General features: G+C 45.2%; 2 long non-coding RNA genes across 2 annotated transcripts in view; both read right to left on the bottom strand.

The window, feature by feature from the left end:
• The window catches only part of LOC147596770 (uncharacterized), a 556670-nt gene that overhangs the window by 207815 nt on the left and 327295 nt on the right, over nt 1–21560 (bottom strand). The window lies entirely within an intron of this gene.
• Nucleotides 7071–7886, bottom strand: LOC147596771 (uncharacterized). Its single transcript, XR_015261367.1, has 2 exons — nt 7504–7886; nt 7071–7200 (listed from the first exon to the last, which is right to left on the bottom strand). It is a non-coding gene; the product is annotated as an uncharacterized LOC147596771 (long non-coding RNA).

Below are 21560 nucleotides of genomic sequence, written 5' to 3' on the forward strand. Positions count from 1 at the left end.
CCCGCCCCTGACATGGTTAACAGATACTCCTGTCTGAGTCAAGCTTTGTATAAGTGGAAGGACCGTTCCCTCTTATAACATGGGGGAAGGGATACGCTTATGTCTTTACAGGAGCAGTAAACTAGTGGATCCCTGTCTGTATCATCTGCGGGTAAGCCTTTCAGAACGTTTGGTTGACCTGCCAGATACCGGTAGGACGGCAACTCTGTGTAAAACAGCAGCAACCACGAGTGCTGAGTGCTAAAACTACAAGAGATGGAACTTTTTGGGATCAGTAAAGATGGACTTCTGTCTATTTTCTTTTTTTTTAACTATTCAAGAGCTAATGTTTCTAGAGGGGTAGTGATTGTAAATGCTTTAAGATCTATACATTGCAACGACACAGCATGACATAATCATGCGAGCACTAACATATCAAAATCCAGACAGCATAAAAGACCTAAACGAAGCATACATAGCATTGAATCTGATTGCCAAGATAATACAGAGTTTTGAAAACTAAGTAAAATTATTGCTGCTTCAGTCTTTACACCTGGTGTGGCAAGTGCCTAGGCGTTAACTACGCTAAATAAATTGGACTGTTGCCTTGCTAAGCAAATAAATACAACTGCATCAGCACTATCAACCCTGTTAAGTGATGTAGATTCTATATACTACGCTACTTTACAAAACAGAACCGCTGTTAGCCTGCAGAGCACATATTTGACAGGCCTTTGTTGCATGCGCTGGCCACGCATGCAGCAACACCTAGTCAGTACTCTTTCACGGAATCTGCTGAGGGTATAAACAGAGGTGGCTCGGAGCGGAGGAGAGAGAAGGGACCCAGAGCACACTTTATTTACAACAGGGGACGCCCTGAAGGTGCTGCGCCTGCCTCCCTTCTCTGCTCTGACCCGGCTGATAATCATCCTCTTGCTCGGCGGTGTCTTTGGCGTAGTTGGGTTAGTAACAGAATAGATCATCAATAGATTTTTTATTATTAGCACAAAATCATGGTTGTCAGGATTTTGATGGGCTTTGCTGCATGAATCTGTCTGATCATTCGGAATCTATTCACAAAAGTATTCAAAACTTGCAAAAAGGAGTACAAAAACAGCAACAAAGTGATGGTTTTGATATATTCAGAAATCTTTTGGTGACTTGATATAAGCTTGTTACTAATAGCTGTAGGATGCTTATTCATTCCTTTATATATGTATTTTGATCTGTATTCTGTGTCTTAAAATGTGTGCAGACTTTAATAGATAAAGCGTTGAAACAAGCCTCTTCTCATAAACAAAGAAGGGGGAGATGTGGGTATTTCGCTGAGCCAGTATGGTGTCAGTGAAAGCACACCGATCTTGGGGGAGGAATGCAATCATGCTCTCAGGAAGAAAGCCATGGAATGAGAAGGGAAGCTTTAAGATCCAAAACACTGTTAGCAGAATTTATGGCTTGTATCAACAGAGGCCTGCAAAAAACTAGTCAGTGCTCTTGTAGATAAGAAAGTTACTGTAGTTGTTATATCTATAATAGTAGAAGAATGTTATAGTAGAAAATTACTAGAAGGTAGTGAAACTTAGCTTTGCTTCATAATCATGAATATATATAACGTGTGATCAGTAATTTTATTGGCTAAGTTTGTGTGTGGCATAACTGGGTGGTTGCTGTCCTTGGTTAAAATCGGAATTGTGATACTAGGCATCATACTAGGCATAATCATTAACATACCATGCTTGCAAAAAATGATTAACAACTTAATACAGACAATCTGGCTCATAAAAAAAAAAAGATTCAGTAGAGGCCTACATGAACCTAGTTGATACTGTAGTAAAATAAGGTCAGGAGTACCAAAAAGGGCCATAGGAGGACCGTGTTATTTTGGAAAATTGATAATGTTTGCTCCATCTATGAGAACATTACAGAATCATACTCGAGCAAGAAGATCGCTAAAAGTATTGACTCCCCATTGTGACGGCAATTTAACCCTGTTGGGTACAGCTGAGCGGATAGCATTATCTTTATTTGTTCCTTGGGCAGCAACTGCAAAAACTTTAGCTAACTTAAATAAATTAGCTTGTTGGGCACAAAAGCAAATGAATTTAACCTCTAGCATGTTATCAGGATTATTCGAAGACATGGATAGTATGTGTCATGTTATTTTTGCAGAATCTAGCAGCCATTGATTTTTTGTTCTTAGCGCATGGACATGGATGTGAAGATTTTGAAGGTATGTGTTGCATGAATGTTTCTGATCACTCTAAGTCGATACGCTATCAGTTGGCAGAGTTAAGATGCAACATGCATGCAATACACGTGGAAAGCAGGTTAACAGACTGGTTGAAATCCTTGGGGGTCACAGGCTGGCTAAAAGATTTGATAGTTTATGGGTTGGTATTATTGACGGGTTTGCTGTTGACACTGATGATTTTGGGGTATATTTTAAAATGCTTTGTGAAAGCTATGGAATGTATGATGAAAGTGGGTCTGGATTGTTCAAAACAAAAAGGGGGATTTGTTGGATACCTGGAGTACCAGGAGCACTTAGTGAACAATCCAGACCGAATGGAATTGTTATGTTTGTGAGCAGCAGGCCTCAAGGACATCACTGAAGCCGCTTGTGAGAAAGTAATGAAGCTTCCTGTGAGAAAGTAAATGAAGCAACCTTGAGAAGAAGGAAAACAGCTGGCATACGTGACTGGGGGCTGAACATGAAGCAGGGTGCAGGTGGAGTGAACAGTGCGTGTGAACAAAGAGACTTAAGGAATCACATTTTAGCTAAGAGCGCGTGCATGATATAGTTAGCCAATTAGTAGAGAGCTTGCACATGATACGGAATTAGAAGGGCTATATTAACCGGGATGTATCAACAATAAATTGGCATTTGCTTGATCATATTGGTCATGAGCAGTGTCCGTGACTTCCGCGTCAGCAAGCATATGCCACCTCATCCCATTTATCATGTCTTCAGCATCATTATTAAATATTGTAATAAAATATTATAATTCAAAGTTCCATTATTCGGCCATTTTTTCCTTACCATCTGTTCTGGTTTTGTTAGTGAGGGGGGGCCTAAGGTGGTAGCTTCTGTAGGAAACTGCTAGAAGTTGCTCCCCTTTGTTCAGTGGACTCGGCCGGGCCTAGGGCGGACCCACTGCTGGCCAAGGCCGAGCCAATTGGTAGCAGAATGTCCCGTGATAACGCCTCTGCGATAACGTATTTAAGTAGGGGAAAACAGGAAAAAGAGAGGAGAAGATGTGAAGCAGCTGAGCGGGGGGCAGAGAGGGGGAGGCGCGAGCCTCATGGGCCTTGCAGGCCTCACCCTCTGGCCTCCCGCCGGGCAGCCGACTGGGCCCAACTCGGCCCGGCCCGGCTGCAAGAAGTGGAGAGGAGATGAGAAGTGAATAAGATGTAAAAAGGATCCTGAGAGGCGTCTGCCAGCCTGTTGTGAGGAACGGCTGCAGACGCCAAGGTCAGTTCAGAAGGAGGGGGAGGAGTAATATGGCTCCTGGCCAAGATTCCTCTGCAACTCGTGGTGAAGACCATGGTGGAGCGGGTTGTCCCCCTGCAGCCCATGGAGGTCCACGGAGGGGCAGAGATCCACCTGCAGCTCGTGGAGGACCCCACGCCAGAGCAGGTGGAGGCCTGAAGGAGGCTGTGGCCCGTGGAGGGCCCGCTGGGGCAGCTGTTCTAGAGGGACTGCACCCCGTGGAAGAGATGACCCACGCCGGAGCAGTTTCACGAAGGACTGTGGCCCGTGGGAGGGACCCCACGCTGGAGCAGAGGAGGAATGCGAGGAGTTCTTCCCCTGACGATGATACAGCGGCGTAAAACAACGCGTGATGAACTGACCGCGACCCCCATTCCCTTTTCCCCCACCGTGCCGCTCGGGAGGGGAAGGTAGTAGAGATAATGTTAAGCCCGGGAAGAGGGAGGGGTGGGGGGAGGTTATCTTGTTCCCTGTCTCATTCTCCTGCTAATTTTAGAAAATAAATGAATAGTTTTCCCCAAGTCGAGTCTGTTTTGCCCGTGACGGTAACTTTAAGGATTTCTCCCCGTCCTTATCTCAAACCTTGAGCCGTTTTTCTTATATCATCTCCCCCTGTTCTCTCGGAGGGTGGGGGGAGCGGGAGAGAGACTGCGTAGTCTGGTCCTGATCAGGGCTGAACTACGACAGTTATTTTGGCGCCCAACGTGGGGCTCGAGGAATTTGAGATAAGGATTGAGTTTAATTGGGAGCAGTAATGGGCAAAACAGGGATTGAACTTGACAAAAGAGCAAAATGATTATGGGGAATTTATGTTCTGATTGTGGTGAAGGGATAAGTGGTGAATTGTTTGTTAATTGTCTACCCACTGTTGGTGTTGTGAGGATATTATTTTGATTTTGGTGCGGGGAATTCTATTTTCTTCTGTTGATGTGTGTGTATTTTACTTATAATACTTAAATACGTAATTCGCAGAGGCGAGGGGTGGAATGTTCTGGTTTTGTTAGTGAGGGGGGGCCTAAGGTGGTAGCTTCTGTAGGAAACTGCTAGAAGTTGCTCCCCTTTGTTCAGTGGACTCGGCCGGGCCTAGGGCGGACCCACTGCTGGCCAAGGCCGAGCCAATTGGTAGCAGAATGTCCCGTGATAACGCCTCTGCGATAACGTATTTAAGTAGGGGAAAACAGGAAAAAGAGAGGAGAAGATGTGAAGCAGCTGAGCGGGGGGCAGAGAGGGGGAGGCGCGAGCCTCATGGGCCTTGCAGGCCTCACCCTCTGGCCTCCCGCCGGGCAGCCGACTGGGCCCAACTCGGCCCGGCCCGGCTGCAAGAAGTGGAGAGGAGATGAGAAGTGAATAAGATGTAAAAAGGATCCTGAGAGGCGTCTGCCAGCCTGTTGTGAGGAACGGCTGCAGACGCCAAGGTCAGTTCAGAAGGAGGGGGAGGAGTAATATGGCTCCTGGCCAAGATTCCTCTGCAACTCGTGGTGAAGACCATGGTGGAGCGGGTTGTCCCCCTGCAGCCCATGGAGGTCCACGGAGGGGCAGAGATCCACCTGCAGCTCGTGGAGGACCCCACGCCAGAGCAGGTGGAGGCCTGAAGGAGGCTGTGGCCCGTGGAGGGCCCGCTGGGGCAGCTGTTCTAGAGGGACTGCACCCCGTGGAAGAGATGACCCACGCCGGAGCAGTTTCACGAAGGACTGTGGCCCGTGGGAGGGACCCCACGCTGGAGCAGAGGAGGAATGCGAGGAGTTCTTCCCCTGACGATGATACAGCGGCGTAAAACAACGCGTGATGAACTGACCGCGACCCCCATTCCCTTTTCCCCCACCGTGCCGCTCGGGAGGGGAAGGTAGTAGAGATAATGTTAAGCCCGGGAAGAGGGAGGGGTGGGGGGAGGTTATCTTGTTCCCTGTCTCATTCTCCTGCTAATTTTAGAAAATAAATGAATAGTTTTCCCCAAGTCGAGTCTGTTTTGCCCGTGACGGTAACTTTAAGGATTTCTCCCCGTCCTTATCTCAAACCTTGAGCCGTTTTTCTTATATCATCTCCCCCTGTTCTCTCGGAGGGTGGGGGGAGCGGGAGAGAGACTGCGTAGTCTGGTCCTGATCAGGGCTGAACTACGACAGTTATTTTGGCGCCCAACGTGGGGCTCGAGGAATTTGAGATAAGGATTGAGTTTAATTGGGAGCAGTAATGGGCAAAACAGGGATTGAACTTGACAAAAGAGCAAAATGATTATGGGGAATTTATGTTCTGATTGTGGTGAAGGGATAAGTGGTGAATTGTTTGTTAATTGTCTACCCACTGTTGGTGTTGTGAGGATATTATTTTGATTTTGGTGCGGGGAATTCTATTTTCTTCTGTTGATGTGTGTGTATTTTACTTATAATACTTAAATACGTAATTCGCAGAGGCGAGGGGTGGAATGTTCTGGTTTTGTTAGTGAGGGGGGGCCTAAGGTGGTAGCTTCTGTAGGAAACTGCTAGAAGTTGCTCCCCTTTGTTCAGTGGACTCGGCCGGGCCTAGGGCGGACCCACTGCTGGCCAAGGCCGAGCCAATTGGTAGCAGAATGTTCCGTGATAACGCCTCTGCGATAACGTATTTAAGTAGGGGAAAACAGGAAAAAGAGAGGAGAAGATGTGAAGCAGCTGAGCGGGGGGCAGAGAGGGGGAGGCGCGAGCCTCATGGGCCTTGCAGGCCTCACCCTCTGGCCTCCCGCCGGGCAGCCGACTGGGCCCAACTCGGCCCGGCCCGGCTGCAAGAAGTGGAGAGGAGATGAGAAGTGAATAAGATGTAAAAAGGATCCTGAGAGGCGTCTGCCAGCCTGTTGTGAGGAACGGCTGCAGACGCCAAGGTCAGTTCAGAAGGAGGGGGAGGAGTAATATGGCTCCTGGCCAAGATTCCTCTGCAACTCGTGGTGAAGACCATGGTGGAGCGGGTTGTCCCCCTGCAGCCCATGGAGGTCCACGGAGGGGCAGAGATCCACCTGCAGCTCGTGGAGGACCCCACGCCAGAGCAGGTGGAGGCCTGAAGGAGGCTGTGGCCCGTGGAGGGCCCGCTGGGGCAGCTGTTCTAGAGGGACTGCACCCCGTGGAAGAGATGACCCACGCCGGAGCAGTTTCACGAAGGACTGTGGCCCGTGGGAGGGACCCCACGCTGGAGCAGAGGAGGAATGCGAGGAGTTCTTCCCCTGACGATGATACAGCGGCGTAAAACAACGCGTGATGAACTGACCGCGACCCCCATTCCCTTTTCCCCCACCGTGCCGCTCGGGAGGGGAAGGTAGTAGAGATAATGTTAAGCCCGGGAAGAGGGAGGGGTGGGGGGAGGTTATCTTGTTCCCTGTCTCATTCTCCTGCTAATTTTAGAAAATAAATGAATAGTTTTCCCCAAGTCGAGTCTGTTTTGCCCGTGACGGTAACTTTAAGGATTTCTCCCCGTCCTTATCTCAAACCTTGAGCCGTTTTTCTTATATCATCTCCCCCTGTTCTCTCGGAGGGTGGGGGGAGCGGGAGAGAGACTGCGTAGTCTGGTCCTGATCAGGGCTGAACTACGACACCATCCAATTTATATAACAGCCATCACTGATTATAATGTTTGATTGACGTTCTCTTATCTACGTTCCCTCCCAGTGGACTCCCAATATCTTTCCAATGTGCCAGGATACATCCTAATGGGCTCTTTTCAAAATTCCCCCTCTCTGTTGACCACCCATTATATTATGCAACCAGGAGTTACTTTACAACAATGCTCCACAAACACAAACAAAATATATATATATATATATGCTCTTGCTTTTTCCTTCTGCAGCTGTTTTCCTCACGAAATAACAGAATCACAGATCCAGACTCCGCACTTGCTTTGTGCGTAATTGCACGTCTCACTCACTCACACATACATACAGATCTTCAACAGTGTTTCAGTATCTTTTATATTATTGAAATTGTGAAATCCAAGAGTACAATTTCCAACGTCAGAACCGAAGAGAGCTCAAATGACCATTGAAATGCTCCCAAATGAATACCGAAGTATTCCCAAACCGTACATGAAAATTTACCCAAAAGTATATCAGTGAGGTGCTAGCAACCTGGTATACGCTGTTCTACGTAAGATCTCGTCTCACGATTCATGAACAGCTTCCTAACCTTCCCCGGGTGCAGGACATTCCCTCCTGCCCCCAGTGTCTGAGCACCATCCCCAGAGGACTGTCGGGAGGTATGCTTGGAGAGGACTCCTTGGTCCCTCTCCCCCTTTCTCATCTGGACTTATTCCCCATATTCCCGCAGGGCACCATTCAAACAAAAATTCTTCCATTTCGTCCCTTCACCGGCCGATCTCCTCACAGAGGGACAGAAACGTGGTTAGAAGGACTCTACACTCACTTTGCAGACAATTCTGCGTCTCAGTCACACACTATCAGCCCTGCTTTCTCATCCGCCTGAGTATTATTCAACAGTCAATTTTCTTACCCGGGTCCCGTGAACAGAAATTGTCGGCTGCCACGCATCAATTGATTCAGTAACAGTTTTGGCGACCCAGATGGGACCTTGCGAGTGAGACTGAACGAGATCGAGTGTTGATTGAACTCCAGCCGGCACCGAGGAATTCTCGGGAGACCCATCACTCTCGACTCACAAAGCTCCTTGCAACGTTCCCTGGAGAAAAGGGTAAGGCACTTTCAATCATGTATCAAAACCTCATCTTTTTCATGAAGCATAGACCTTTGCATTATGGCTAGTCACACAACACAAAACTATTGTCCAGTATATCACATGAATACTGAAGTATGGACCTAAAAGCCACTAAAAATGTGATTACATAAAGCACCAGTGCTACATGACATGACATAAAATGTTTAATCAATATAATTTTAGAATAATATGATTTTTTTTAATTAAATATCAATATGAGGTGATTCTTGCTAACTATAGAACTGTAGTCACATAGATTAAATTTTATATGAAATCTATTTGTCCTTAGAGGGAACGGGGAGTCATAGAAGTGTTACAACATCTTGTTTGTTAGAAGTCAGCCTAACATGTCTGAGGTAGTTAAGAAAGGTGGTAGAACAAAGGTAGGCCTCAAACAACAGCTGTGGGGATAGGTCCTGAGCCACCACTTTGGAGCAATTGCAGAATTTCTTCTTGGTGTTGAATGGATGTTCCTTGTGCTGTCAGCATTCCTCTTTCTTTCCATATGGCTCCATGGGCATGTACTACTCCAAAAGCATACTTTGAATCAGTCCATATATTCACTCTTTTACCTTCTGTCCATTTTAGGGATTTTATGAGGGCTATCAATTCAGCCTTTTGTGCTGAGGTATCCACTGGAAGCAGCTTTGCACAGCAGTGAGGATTTTGTGCTTCAGCTGATGTGGGTTCTGAAGCCGAAAAAACTAAAATAAAAGAAACTTAATAGTCCATGTAACTATTAACCAGGTATTCTTTATTACAGCACCGGGCACACGGGGGATTGCTCCTCCAAACGTGTGTGTCATAGTTCAGCCCCGATCGGGACCAGACTACGCAGTCTTTCTCTCACTCCCCCCACCCTCCGAGAGAACAGGGGGAGATGATATAAGGAAAAATGGCTCGAGGTTTGAGATAAGGACAGGGAGAAATCCTTAAAGTTACCGTCACGGGCAAAACAGACTCGACTTGGGGAAAACTATTCATTTATTACTACAAACAGCAGGATAATGAAACAGAGAACAAGATAACCTCCTCCCACCCCTCCCTCTTCCCAAGCTCAACATTATCTCTACCACCTTCCCCCCCAGAGCGGCACAGGGGGGAAGAGGGAATGGGGGTCACGGTCAGTTCATCATACGTTGTTTCACGCCACTGCTTCATGGTCGGGGGAAGAACTCCTCACATTCCTCCCCTGCTCCATCGTGGGGTCCCACCCATATGCCACAGTCCTTCGTGGAACTGCTCTGGCGTGGGTCATCTCTTCCACGAGGTGCAGTCCCTTCAGAACAGCTGCCCCAGCAGGCCCTCCACAGGCCACAGCTGCCTTCAGGCATCCACCTCCCCCGGTACGGGGTCCTTCACGGGCTCCAAGTGGATCTCTGCTCCTCCATGGACCTCCATGGGCTGCAGGGGGACAACCTGCTCCACCATGGTCATCACCACAGGCTGCAGGGGAATCTTGGCCAGGAACCGCATTACTCCTCCCCCTCCTTTTGAACTGACCTTGGCGTCTGCAGCTGTTCCTCACAACAGGCTGGTAGATGTCTCTCAGGATCTTTTTTTACATCTTATTTACTCCTCATCTCCTTTCCACTTCTTGCAGCTGGGCCGGACCGAGTCGGGCCCAGTCGGCTGCCTGGCGAGAGGCCAGAGGGTGAGGCCTGCAAGGCCCATGAGGCCTGCACCTCCCCCTCTGCGCCTCTGCCCCCCCACTCAGCTTCTTCACATCTTCTCTTCTCTCTCTTTTTTTTCTGTTTTCCCCTTCTTAAATACGTTATCGCAGAGGCGTTATCACGGGACATTCTGCTACCAATTGGCTCGGCCTTGGCCGGCAGTGGGGCCGCCCTAGGCCCTGCCGAGTCCACTGAACAAAGGGGAGCGACTTCTAGCAGTTTCCTACAGAAGCTACCACCTTAGGCCCCCCCTCACTAACAAAACCACAACAGTGTGCAACGTGTTAAGGAACAGGTACAGTATTTATGCATCATAGACATCCATATTCATAGAATTCCCAAGGACTTGGTTACATATTAATTAGGTTTCTGAGAAATCATTATCATAAGTTTTCCTCCCACGACAGGTTATTCCCCGGTCTCTGTGTCCATCTCGTGTCTGTTCTCAGGAGTCATAGTCTCTCTGGTGTTCGTTCTCTCCTCCTTATCACTGTGTCCAGCTGCGTGGATTCAGACCTTTGTCCTGCTTTGTTCTTGCTGCCAGGGTGGTTTCTTGATGACTTATCTTTGCTGGTTCCCAATTTCCTTGGTTATTCCACCCTATCAGTTGGTTCTAAACTTCTTAAGTCCCTTTATCTTGGTTTCAGCCACTGTGTCTGTGCATCCTATCAGTTGCTCCTAAACTCCTCAAGCCCCTTTATCTTGGTTTCAGCCAGTGTGTCTGTACCCCCTCAGGATGTTCCCATCTAACTTATCTTAGCTCCTGCTAGAGCATCCTGAAAGTATCTCATTATGTTAAGTTTATGACTCTACTGTTCTTTCTCTCAAGGTTAGTAGTTTATATTTTCATATGAGAATTAAATTGTTAGGCAGGGTTCCTGCTAGGATATATATTTGACAATTTTATTATTCTGATTAGTCTTTTATTCTTCTAAATCTCCTCTTCAGCTCACCATTAAATGGTGATTGACAATGAAGGCCTCTGTATCCTACCGCATCCTGGGCTGCATCAAGAGGAGCGTGGCCAGCAGGTCGAGGGAGGTGATTCTGTCCCTCTACTCTGCCCTGGTGAGACCCCACCTGGAGTACTGTGTCCAGTTCTGGAGCCCCCAACACAAGAAGGACATGGACCAGTTGGAAAGGGTCCAGAGGAGGGCCACAAAGATGATCAGAGGGCTGGAGCACCTCTCCTATGAGGACAGGCTGAGAGAGTTGGGGCTGTTCAGCCTGGAGAAGAGGAGGCTCCGGGGAGACCTGATAGCGGTCTTCCAATACCTCAAGGGGGCCTACAGGAAAGATGGGGAAAGGCTGTTCAGTAGGGCCTGTTGTGATAGAACAAGGGGTAATGGGTTTAAATTAGAAGGAGGTAGGTTTAGATTAGATATTAGAAAAAAATTTTTTACAATGAGAGTTGTAGAGCACTGGCACAGGTTGCCCAGAGAGGTGGTGGATGCCCCATCCCTGGAATCGTTCAAGGCCAGGCTGGATGAGGCTCTGAGCAACCTGATCTAGTTGGGGATGTCCCTGCTCCTTGCAGGGGGGTTGGACTAGATGACCGTTGAATGTCCCTTCCAACTCTAACTATTCTATGATTCTATGATTCTATCCTCTTACAAAAATTAATGTAATAATAAGCAAAAATACCTGAAGAAGGTAAGACAGTAAAGGGGAAGGTTTCATCACATGCTCATTTGTGACAAAACAGGTCATACACACAATATATATGACTATTTTCATAGAAAATCAACTTCCTACATCTGCCTTATGTCCCAGTCCCTTCATTTTCAGCTGGTGGAAAATAATGACCATCCACCAGAGTTGCTTGAAACACGGAAAAGCTCCTCTCTAGTGAAGATGAAGGAAGATATAGGTACCTCTCCAGCAGTTTGTGCCATCACATAGTTAGCTAATTGGCCATTTGCACAGGTAAATTACCAGCTTGTGGTAACTATGCAGTGTTAACTATCATCCTGAGTTTCTATTGTTCTGATAAATGTATGCCACTGCTTTTAGTTCCAGTATCCAATTAGGGTTCAAGAGCGTGCTCATTCTCGGAGGAGAATATAACTTAATTACAAAAAGCTCACTTAAGTTCCTGAGTATCAGCCATCCTCAATCGGGGGCAGAATAGCAGTCCCAGGGTGACATTCAGACAAGGCAAATTGGTCTGAAAGCCCTGGTGCTTCTGGGCTATTTCAGGAATCTTGATGAATTTGTCTCCCCAGTGCTTGTCTGTGTAAACTTGCTTCTTCTGGAGATAGCTTGAATATCTCTAACACAGTAGAAACATGTGATGTGCCTTTACAATAAGTGACTTGGGGCTAAAATCCTCTGTTATAGTTTATCTGTCCTCTTTGTCTAATTAAATGACAGAGATTGGCCAATTAAAAATTTGGTTTATTAAAGCAAGCGACCAGTAAGCAAAACAGCGCTGGGCGGCCGGGGAGTCTCCTGCTCCGCCAAAGGCGCGCACCGAGGTAGCAAACCGTCCCATTCTTATACAGTAAAACAATGAATATTTTGTTGACGCTTATACATATTCATTACCTAAGCCCGCCTACTCTCGCTCCGTATGTTAATTAGCTTATCAGTCCTTCGCGCTTGCGCAAATTCTCCCAGGAATTGTGGGCGAGGGTCTTCGGGGGTCTTTTGGGAGGAAGGCCATAGGTCTTCTTCATGGTGTACTTTTCACCTTTGCCTGGCATGTGCTGATCCTACAAGTTGGCAGTGTCCTTATCAGTCTGAGCCGATTCATGTCCTTGTTAACCACCTGTTTTCCTTGAGCAAGATTTATGTGATGGATGCCATCCTATTTTCGAATCCTTGCTCCTCTTAATCACTCCCTTGAGATAATGTGAGACTGTTTCTCACTCCTCATGAAAACAGACTTCCCCCTCCCACTAATTGCTTCTTCAAACTATATGGTTAGAAAGTTACTGGTTTTATACCCTTCGTCTTCATGAGCCCCCCCCCCCCTTTCACAGTCCTGCATGCTGTGTTTACATAGCGGGATGCCTGTGGCCGACCTTGCATACTTTATGTAAATTTCCATTGTTCTGACAAGGTTTGATGAACAAACAGTTCACAGTTTATCACATCCTCTAGGAAAACTGAATGCCACTTTTCTTCAGGTCATAGTTAACTTGTACTTGGTTGCGGGGAAAGAGCCTCCCTTCACTTGGAATTGCCTTGGGATTCCCATCCTCCAAATTAGATGCCTACAGTCTTCTTCAGAAAAGGAATCCAGCTCTTTGTTTTTGGTTTTTATGGGTTTTGTTTTGTTTTTTAATAAAAACACCTCCAGAAGAGGAGATAACATCAACCATTCCCCCTGTAACTAGGTAGGGCTTTCACTCAGGTGCTAAACATCCAGGTTCTAGCTCTTCTGATTGACAGGCATCAGACTTACCTCTCTTATTGTTGCAGGAATGTGTTTTGAGTAGAGGATGGGGGGACTGTTTAGTGGAGAGAAATGGAGAGATCAGGTTTAATCTCTTCCAATGAAACTCTTCCACTTGCCACAGAAAAATGAAATTCCAGGGAGCAGTGGGGGCACTTGAGTCTCTGGGTTGGCAGAAAAGGTATCTATCTGCTGTGGAAAATGTGGATTTGACATTTGTATTTCCCAGGTTCAGAGAAGAAATCTGGAGCCAGGTTCCTGCCTGAGCACTCTAACCACTGAGCCTTTGGCTGAAAGTGAATCTCTGTCCCACCTCTTTCTGTCTATGTTTTATGCTGACTCTGATTTTCTGCTGTGTTCACATCATGCCTAGGTTAGGGTAGGTGCATGCAAGACTATTGAGTTTCTAGGCTCAAAGGTGCTGAATGTGTCAGACTGGTCAAGAAATGTTTCTAAGCTTGCTGAATAGTAGAACTTTAATTGCCTGGAGTGCATCAGTGTGAAAAACTAGATCAATTACAGATTTTAGGTGGTTCTTCATTTGGCAGCAGCTACATATGGATTTTGAGGAAATTGGTTTTGGCACTGGAGCTTCTCTCTGCAGAGCAGATAGTGCAGAGTAGATTTTTTGCACACTAGCTAATGTCTCTACTCTGGTTTCCCAGATAGCACATAGTAAGCTGCCTCAAACTCATACAGGGTGGCTGCAGTCTCTCTGGGGTTTCCCAAATAGGTCACTGTTCATGGGCACAGCAGAATGTGCACAGCAAGTCCCACCTTTTGTGAAGACACTTGCAAAGCCACAGAAAAGGGGCTTTTTAGAGTTGTTGGTAAGCATGACTGATTCCTGACAAACTACTTTTATTGCTGCCCTTGTCTTGGGAGATCAAGCTCTTGTCAGTGGTCTAGTGAGTACACAGAAGGTCTGGTACCTCCTGGAAGACAGGCTTGTATGCAGGGCAACTGCTTGGGTGTGAGAGGTAACTCAAATGTCAGATGTGCTGCTTGTTTGCAGACTAGTTGATCTGCATGAGCTGTGTGCATGTGTCCAGATCTTACATGTCAGACAGCTGAGGCAAATAGAAATAACTGCAGATTCTGCCAGTCAATCCACCAGCTGCAGATGTTACATGACATAAATGTTGAAAATTAAATATCAATATGAGGTGATTCTTGCTAACTGTAGAACTGTAGTCACATAGGTTAAATTTTATATGAAATCTGTTTGTCCTTAGAGGGAATGGGAATCTTAGAGCTATTACAATATCTCGTTTGTTAGAAGTTAGTCTAGCATGTCTGGGGTAGTTAGGAGGAGTGGTAGAACAATGGTAGGTCCCAAACACCACCTGTAAAAATAGGCCCTGAGCCATCATTTTGGAGCCAGAAAACTCAAGGACAACACGACCTTCTGCTCAAGACCATATATGGAGATTTCAAGGAGGAGTTTGAGCAGCGAATTCGAGGAGGGGGCGTTCTGACGACCACCAAGACCACCAAAAGACCCTCGACTCAAAAGACTGAGCATGCGCAAGTGGGTGGGGAATATTATAATGATTTCTTGGGAAGTTGATGTTTATGTATAATATTTCTCAGAAATTTAGTGAATATGTATAATTAATGTGTATTTAACCTGTGCTGTTGATCGAACAGGTGTGCATGCTAGGTGGAGTGATCCCCCGTGCGCCCAGCGCTGCAATAAAGGAGTGCCTGCTTCTTAACTTCTCATTGCTGTTAAGGAGTTTTATTCCAGATTTCGGTAAACAGTTTTGGCGACCCAGATGGGACCTTGCGAGTGAGACTGAACGAGATCGAGTGTTGATCGAACTCCAGCCGGCACCGAGGAATTCTCGGGGAGACCCATCACTCTCGACTCACAAAGCTCCTTGCAACGTTCCCTGGAGAAAAGGGTAAGGCACTTCTTTGAAATCTGTCTGGTCTGGATAGCCTGCCCGTAAGGCGCGGCGAAAGCTTCGGCAAAAGCTTCGCAGGGTTGGGGCTTAGAGGGTACCCGTCTGTTCTGGAAGCCTAGGCATCTGCCCTTAAGTCATAAGCGAAAGCTATTGCTGGGTTGGACATTTGTGTATTTGGGACAATTGTTATTTGCATTTGTTTGTTTTGTGCATTTGGGACAATTGTCATTTGCATTTATCTGGTATTTGGCATTTAGTCTAAATTGTTTAAGAGCAAGAGTATGGGAAGTAATGGTAAGATTTGTACGTAGCTTGGAAAGGGGCCCCAGGGTGTTTTATAAGTGATTTACAAGCTGGTAATTGTTGCTTCAACGCTGTTTTTTTTGAAGTCTGTATGCATGTGTTGCGGTGTACGGGACTTGAATGTTATACAGTATTGCATTTGGGGTTTTAAACTTTTCTTGGTGACGGGATTGACTTTGTCTGTAGAACAGTGTTATTGTCTTTTTGGTACCAAAAACTATTTTGTAAAATATGGGAAAACACATATCTTCTATGTCTACCTCAATGGGAGGGGAAATATTAATGAAGTCTCCACTGGGATGTGTTCTTAATCATTGGGAGGATATAAGGGGAGACCCAATGACTAGGAAAAAAAATGATGCAATATTTTACAGTTGATGTTATCTTGTAGAAGGGAAGGAAACTGAAGTGTGGTCCCCTTTGTTGATTTGTTCTTGACTTTGGGAAATCATCCCGAGTGGCAGAAAGATTGCGGATATGTCCCCAAGGATCCGATGGTTTTGGCATTAAAAAAAAAAAAAAAAGAAAAAGGAAAAAGGTTGAAATGATCTTGTTTCGCCTGTAGTATAGAAAGTGGTGTTTAAAATGTGGAACTGAAGAGGAAGACATAGAATTCATGTGTTAAATTTCTCTGTTATCTTTATGTGTTGTCTCTAAGTGTTGATACAGGTTTAACAAATGAAACAGTAGAAAAAGGGGACAGAACACCGAACCCCTGGTGGGAGCTGTAGAGTGGGACAGTTGAATTATGAGGGTTTCAGTCCTATTGCAGGGAGAACTGGAAGCCGACAAGACCAGATAGAACAAGGAGCGGCTCAAGCCTTGCCCCCCCCCACCACTTTGATAAGCAGTAGGGGAACAAACTGGGTATGAGATCGGGGTGTGGTAGAGGAATGGATAAAATAACTGCAATAGGAGAGAGACTGGGAAAATCAGTGTGCAAAGTGTGAAGAATGGTGGCATTGGAAAAATGAATGTCCTTATTCTGAAAAAGAAACAAAAAACTGGCAGCAGAGCAGATGCCTTTGTCAGAGGTGCAAAGAGGACTGGGGGAGAATTCCCCAGCAGAACCCCTGGTTACAATCCAGCTGGGGACCCAAACCATGGATTTTCTATTTTGATACTGGAGCTACCTATTCAGTTTTAAGTACTTGTAGAAGAAAATTGAGTAAAAAGCATGTAGACAAAATTGGTGCCACAGGGAAAGCTGAAAATAAATTTTTCTTTCAATCCTTAACTTTAAGGTGGGTAAACAATGGGGAATTGGCCAATTTTTATATATACCACAGTGTCCTGTTGCCTTATCGGGGAGAGATTTATTGAGCAAATTGAAAGCACAAATTAATTTTTAAAACTGTGAAATTCAATTAAATATACCCTAATCAAAAGCCAGAGAGGCAAGAATTTTTATGTTACAGACAACTTCAGAGCCATATGAAATCCCCCAAGAAGTGGACAATGCAGTAACCCTTTGGTGTGGGCTGGCGAAGTTCCCAGACATTCAAAAGCAGCAGAACTGGTAAGGATTTTTCTAAAGGAAAGCACCAAACTGGTAAGACAAAACCAGTACCCTTTAAAATTAGAAGCTAGAAGAGGCCTTGAGAAAATAATTGAAAGTTTTTTAAAAAATATCGACTATTAGTCGAATGTGAATCATTATTCAGTACTCCCTTTTTACCTGTGAAAAAGCCAGAAAGTGAGGAATATAGGTTAGTACAAGATTTTAATAGCAATAAATTTAATAGTTTGAGATATTCACCCCTTAGTGGCAAACCCATATACCTTGTTGACAGCTTTAAAAGAAAATCACAAGTGGTTCACTGTATTGAACTTATAGGATGCCTTTTTCTGTATTCCCCTTGACAAAAATAGTCAGGCATATTTTGCCTTTGAACTGGAAAATCCCACAACTGGGCAGAAGACTCAGCTCACCTGGACAGTGTTACCTCAAGGATTTAAAAATAGCCCAATGATCTGTGGAAATCAATTGGCTAAGGAATTAGAAACATGCAAAATAATTTATCCTGAAAGGCTGGTGTTGCAATATGTAGATGACATTTTAATAGCCACAGAAACCAGAGAAGAATATTTCAACTTGACTACTAACCTGCTAAATTTCTTGGGCCAAAGTGATAACAGATTTTCCAAGAAGAAAGCACAGATTGGAAAAGAGACTGTCATGTATTTGGGATTTGAAATCACACAGGGACAAAGACAACTTGGAAATGAGAGAAAAGAGGCAATTTGCCAAATGCCGGAGCCAAAAGGAGCTAAGGAGCTGCGAACATTTCTGGGAATGGCTGGCTGGTGTCACCTGTGGATTAAAGGAATTGAAGGAGGGACCCCTTGTGTGAGAACCTGAAGCTCGAAAGGCATTCCAGAATGTAAAGGTAGCTCTGATGTCCACTCCTGCTCTAGGGTTGCCTGATTAAACCAAACACTTTGAACTGTTTGTTCATGAAAGACAACACTTGGCTCTCAGAAGAATCCTTTCTCAGAAAAATGGAGAATGAAGAAGACCGGTTGGTTATTTCTCCAAACAATTGGACAATGTTAGCCAAGGATGACCAGGTTGTCTATGAGCTGTAGCAGCAACTGTCCTCCTGATTTAAGAAGCTTGTAAGCTGACAACGGGACAGCCAAGAACAGTTTATGTACCGCATATAGTACTTTCTGGTCTGGAACAGAAAGGAGGACACTGGTTATCCCCAAGCAGGATGTTCAAACATCAAATTGTCCTGTTGGAACAAGATGATGTCAAATCAAAAACAACTACAATAAATCCTGCCATCTTTTTAAGTTCAATAGAAGAAGAAGTTCTAAGTCATGACTGTCTACAGACCATCAAACAAGTTTATTCCAGCAGAAGTAAAAGAAGAGTGAACATACCTGACCCAGAATTCGAGATATGTACTGATGGAAGCAGCTTCATGAGAAACGGAAGAAGATTGGCTGGATATGCAATAACAATAACAAACTCTGTTATTGATGCAAAGCCGTTCCCAGTGAACACCTCAGCACAAAAGGCTTCTCATTGCTGTTAAGGAGTTTTATTCCGGATTTCGGTAACACAGAGATAATTAAGACAGTTGAAGTTCACTTTAGAACAAAGGTGCTACAAAGCTACAAATGTTTGCAGTTGTCATGAACTAACAATCTTGTCTTTGGCAAGGCTTGAGTTCACTTCATTGCACAGTTCCATGCCATTTCCCATTCAAGTTATTCCATGGAGAAATACACTACTGAGATATTTTAAGACTGTCTGCTAGAATTTAACTACTAAAAAACCCCAAGAATTAAAACATAGTATAATATAGCTTATTCTTTCCAATTAGGATTGTCATTAGAAGGATACAATTTATGACTTTGGGATTAATTCTGTGGTTTTGGACTGAGCAATTTCCCCCTGAACGTAATAGGATGACTTCTGAACTCAACATGGAATATTTCAGCTCTATTGTCTGTTAAGACAAATAAACATTAATTTAAGGTTACATGGATGCATGTGCCAATCTGCATGGATCTCTATATACAATACAAACTATTTCAACTTTCATGATTTAAAAAAAAAACCTCTTTCACTATTGCTTGCAACTTTAAATGTGCCCTTGTCAGACAATTATTCCTGATTCAGCAAAAATAAGTTATTTCTAGCAAGTGATCAGACTAGCAAACAATCAATTTACATCATACAGTTTATATTTACAGAAAATGCCTTAAAAGAACTCTTAGAAAAGCAAATGTATTCTGCAGAAAGGAAACAGCAGAAGCATCCTGTATTTCTCTGCAGTTCAGCAGTACTCATTGCCAACACCTGTTGCAGTAAAGGCACGGACTCCATGGATGGTGTTCCGGAGACCTTTATTGTCCGTCAGCATCAGTCTTTTATATCTTTTCTAAGTTACACGCGAAATGCACACGCTTAATCATCTAATTCAATTGGTACTGTTCACGCGCCTTAAACTTCATTTGGATTGGTTATAGATTTTTAGTTGTCTTTACTATTTTGCCTTTGGTATTTACTTATCTTGTTCTAATTGCTGTTTTTTGTTATTGAGCAAGTGGTGTTCAAGGACATAGCTCAAATTCTTCAATATCAGACAGCTGTGCTGCACTCTCTGTTCCCACATTTCCCCCTTTTTGTTTTTCTACTATCAATATCCGATGTAGTATTTTCTGTATCATTTTTGTAGGCAGGTGAATCAAAGACGAAAAGTTAATGATTATGCTTACTAAGATACCTAATATCTCAATTCCGATTTTAGCCAAGGATAGCAACCACCCAGTTATGCCACACAGAAGCTTAGTCAATATAATTACTGACCACATGTTATACATATTCATGATTACTTAAGCAAAACTAAATTTCACTACCTTCTAATGATTTTCTACTATAGCATTCTTCTACCATTATAGACATAACAACTCCATTGACTTTCTTATCTACAAGGCCAGTGACTAATTTAATTTTTTTTTCCAGGCCTCTGTTGAAACAAGCCATAAATTCTACTAACAATGTCTTGTAACTTAAAGCTTCCCTTCTCATTCCATGGCTTTCTTCCAAGGAGCATGATTGAATCCCTCTCCCAAGGTCAGTTTGCTTTCACTGACACCATACTGGCTCGAGAAATACCCACATCTTCCCCTTCTTTGTTTATGAGAAGAGGCTTGTTCCAACGCTTTATCTATTAAAGTCTGCACACATTTCAACACACATGGAATACAGATCAAAATACATATATAAAGAGAATGAATAAACATCCTACAACTATTTGTAATAGGCTTAAATCAATCCTCCAAAAAGATTTCTGAATATATCAAAATCATCACTCTGTTGCAGTTTTTGTACTCCTTTTTGCAGGTTTTGAATTCTTTTGTGAATAGATTCCGAATGATCAGACAGATTCATGCAGAAAAGCCCATCAAAATCCTGACAACCATGATTTTGTGCTAATAATAAAAAATCTATTGCTGACCTATTCTGTTACCAACCCGACTACGCGAAAGACACCACTGAGCAAGAGGATGATGATTAGCAGGGTGTCGTAGTTCAGCCCTGATCAGGACCAGACTACGCAGTCTGTCTCTCGCTCCCCCCACCCTCCAAGAGAATAGGAGGAGATGATATAAGAAAAAACAGCTCAAGATTTGAGATAAGGACGGGCAGAAATCCTTAAAGTTACCGTCACAGGCAAAACAGACTCGACTTGGGGAAAACTATTCATTTATTTCTAAAATTAGCAGGAGAATGAGACAGGGAACAAGATAACCTCCCCCCACCCCTCCCTCTTCCCGGGCTTAACATTATCTCTACTACCTTCCCCTCCCGAGCGGCACGGGGGGGGAAAAGGGAATGGGGGTCGCGGTCAGTTCATCATGCGTTGTTTTACGCCGCTGTGTCATCATCAGAGGAAGAACTCCTCGCATTCCTCCTCTGCTCCAGCGTGGGGTCCCTCCCCTACGCCACAGTCCTTCGTGAAACTGCTCCGGCGTGGGTCATCTCTTCCACGGGGTGCAGTCCCTCTAGAACAGCTGTCCCAGCGGGCCCTCCACGGGCCACAGCCTCCTTCAGGCCTCCACCTGCTCTGGCGTGGGGTCCTCCACGGGCTGCAGGTGGATCTCTGCCCCTCCGTGGACCTCCATGGGCTGCAGGGGGACAATCCGCTCCACCATGGTCTTCACCACGAGTTGCAGAGGAATCTTGGCCAGGAGCCATATTACTCCTCCCCCTCCTTCTTCACTGACCTTGGCGTCTGCAGCCGTTCCTCACAACAGGCTGGCAGACGTCTCTCAGGATCCTTTTTACATCTTATTCACTTCTCATCTCCTCTCCACTTCTTGCAGCCGGGCCGGGCCGAGTTGGGCCCAGTCGGCTGCCCGGCGGGAGGCCAGAGGGTGAGGCCTGCAAGGCCCATGAGGCTCGCGCCTCCCCCTCTCTGCCCCCCGCTCAGCTGCTTCACATCTTCTCCTCCTCTTTTTCCTGTTTTCCCCTACTTAAATACGTTATCGCAGAGGCGTTATCACGGGACATTCTGCTACCAATTGGCTCGGCCTTGGCCAGCAGCAGGTCCGCCCTAGGCCCGGCCGAGTCCACTGAACAAAGGGGAGCGACTTCTAGCA

The sequence above is a fragment of the Chlamydotis macqueenii genome, chromosome W, assembly GCF_036417535.1.
Source record: "Chlamydotis macqueenii isolate bChlMac1 chromosome W, bChlMac1.mat, whole genome shotgun sequence".
NCBI classification, from domain to species: domain Eukaryota; kingdom Metazoa; phylum Chordata; class Aves; order Otidiformes; family Otididae; genus Chlamydotis; species Chlamydotis macqueenii.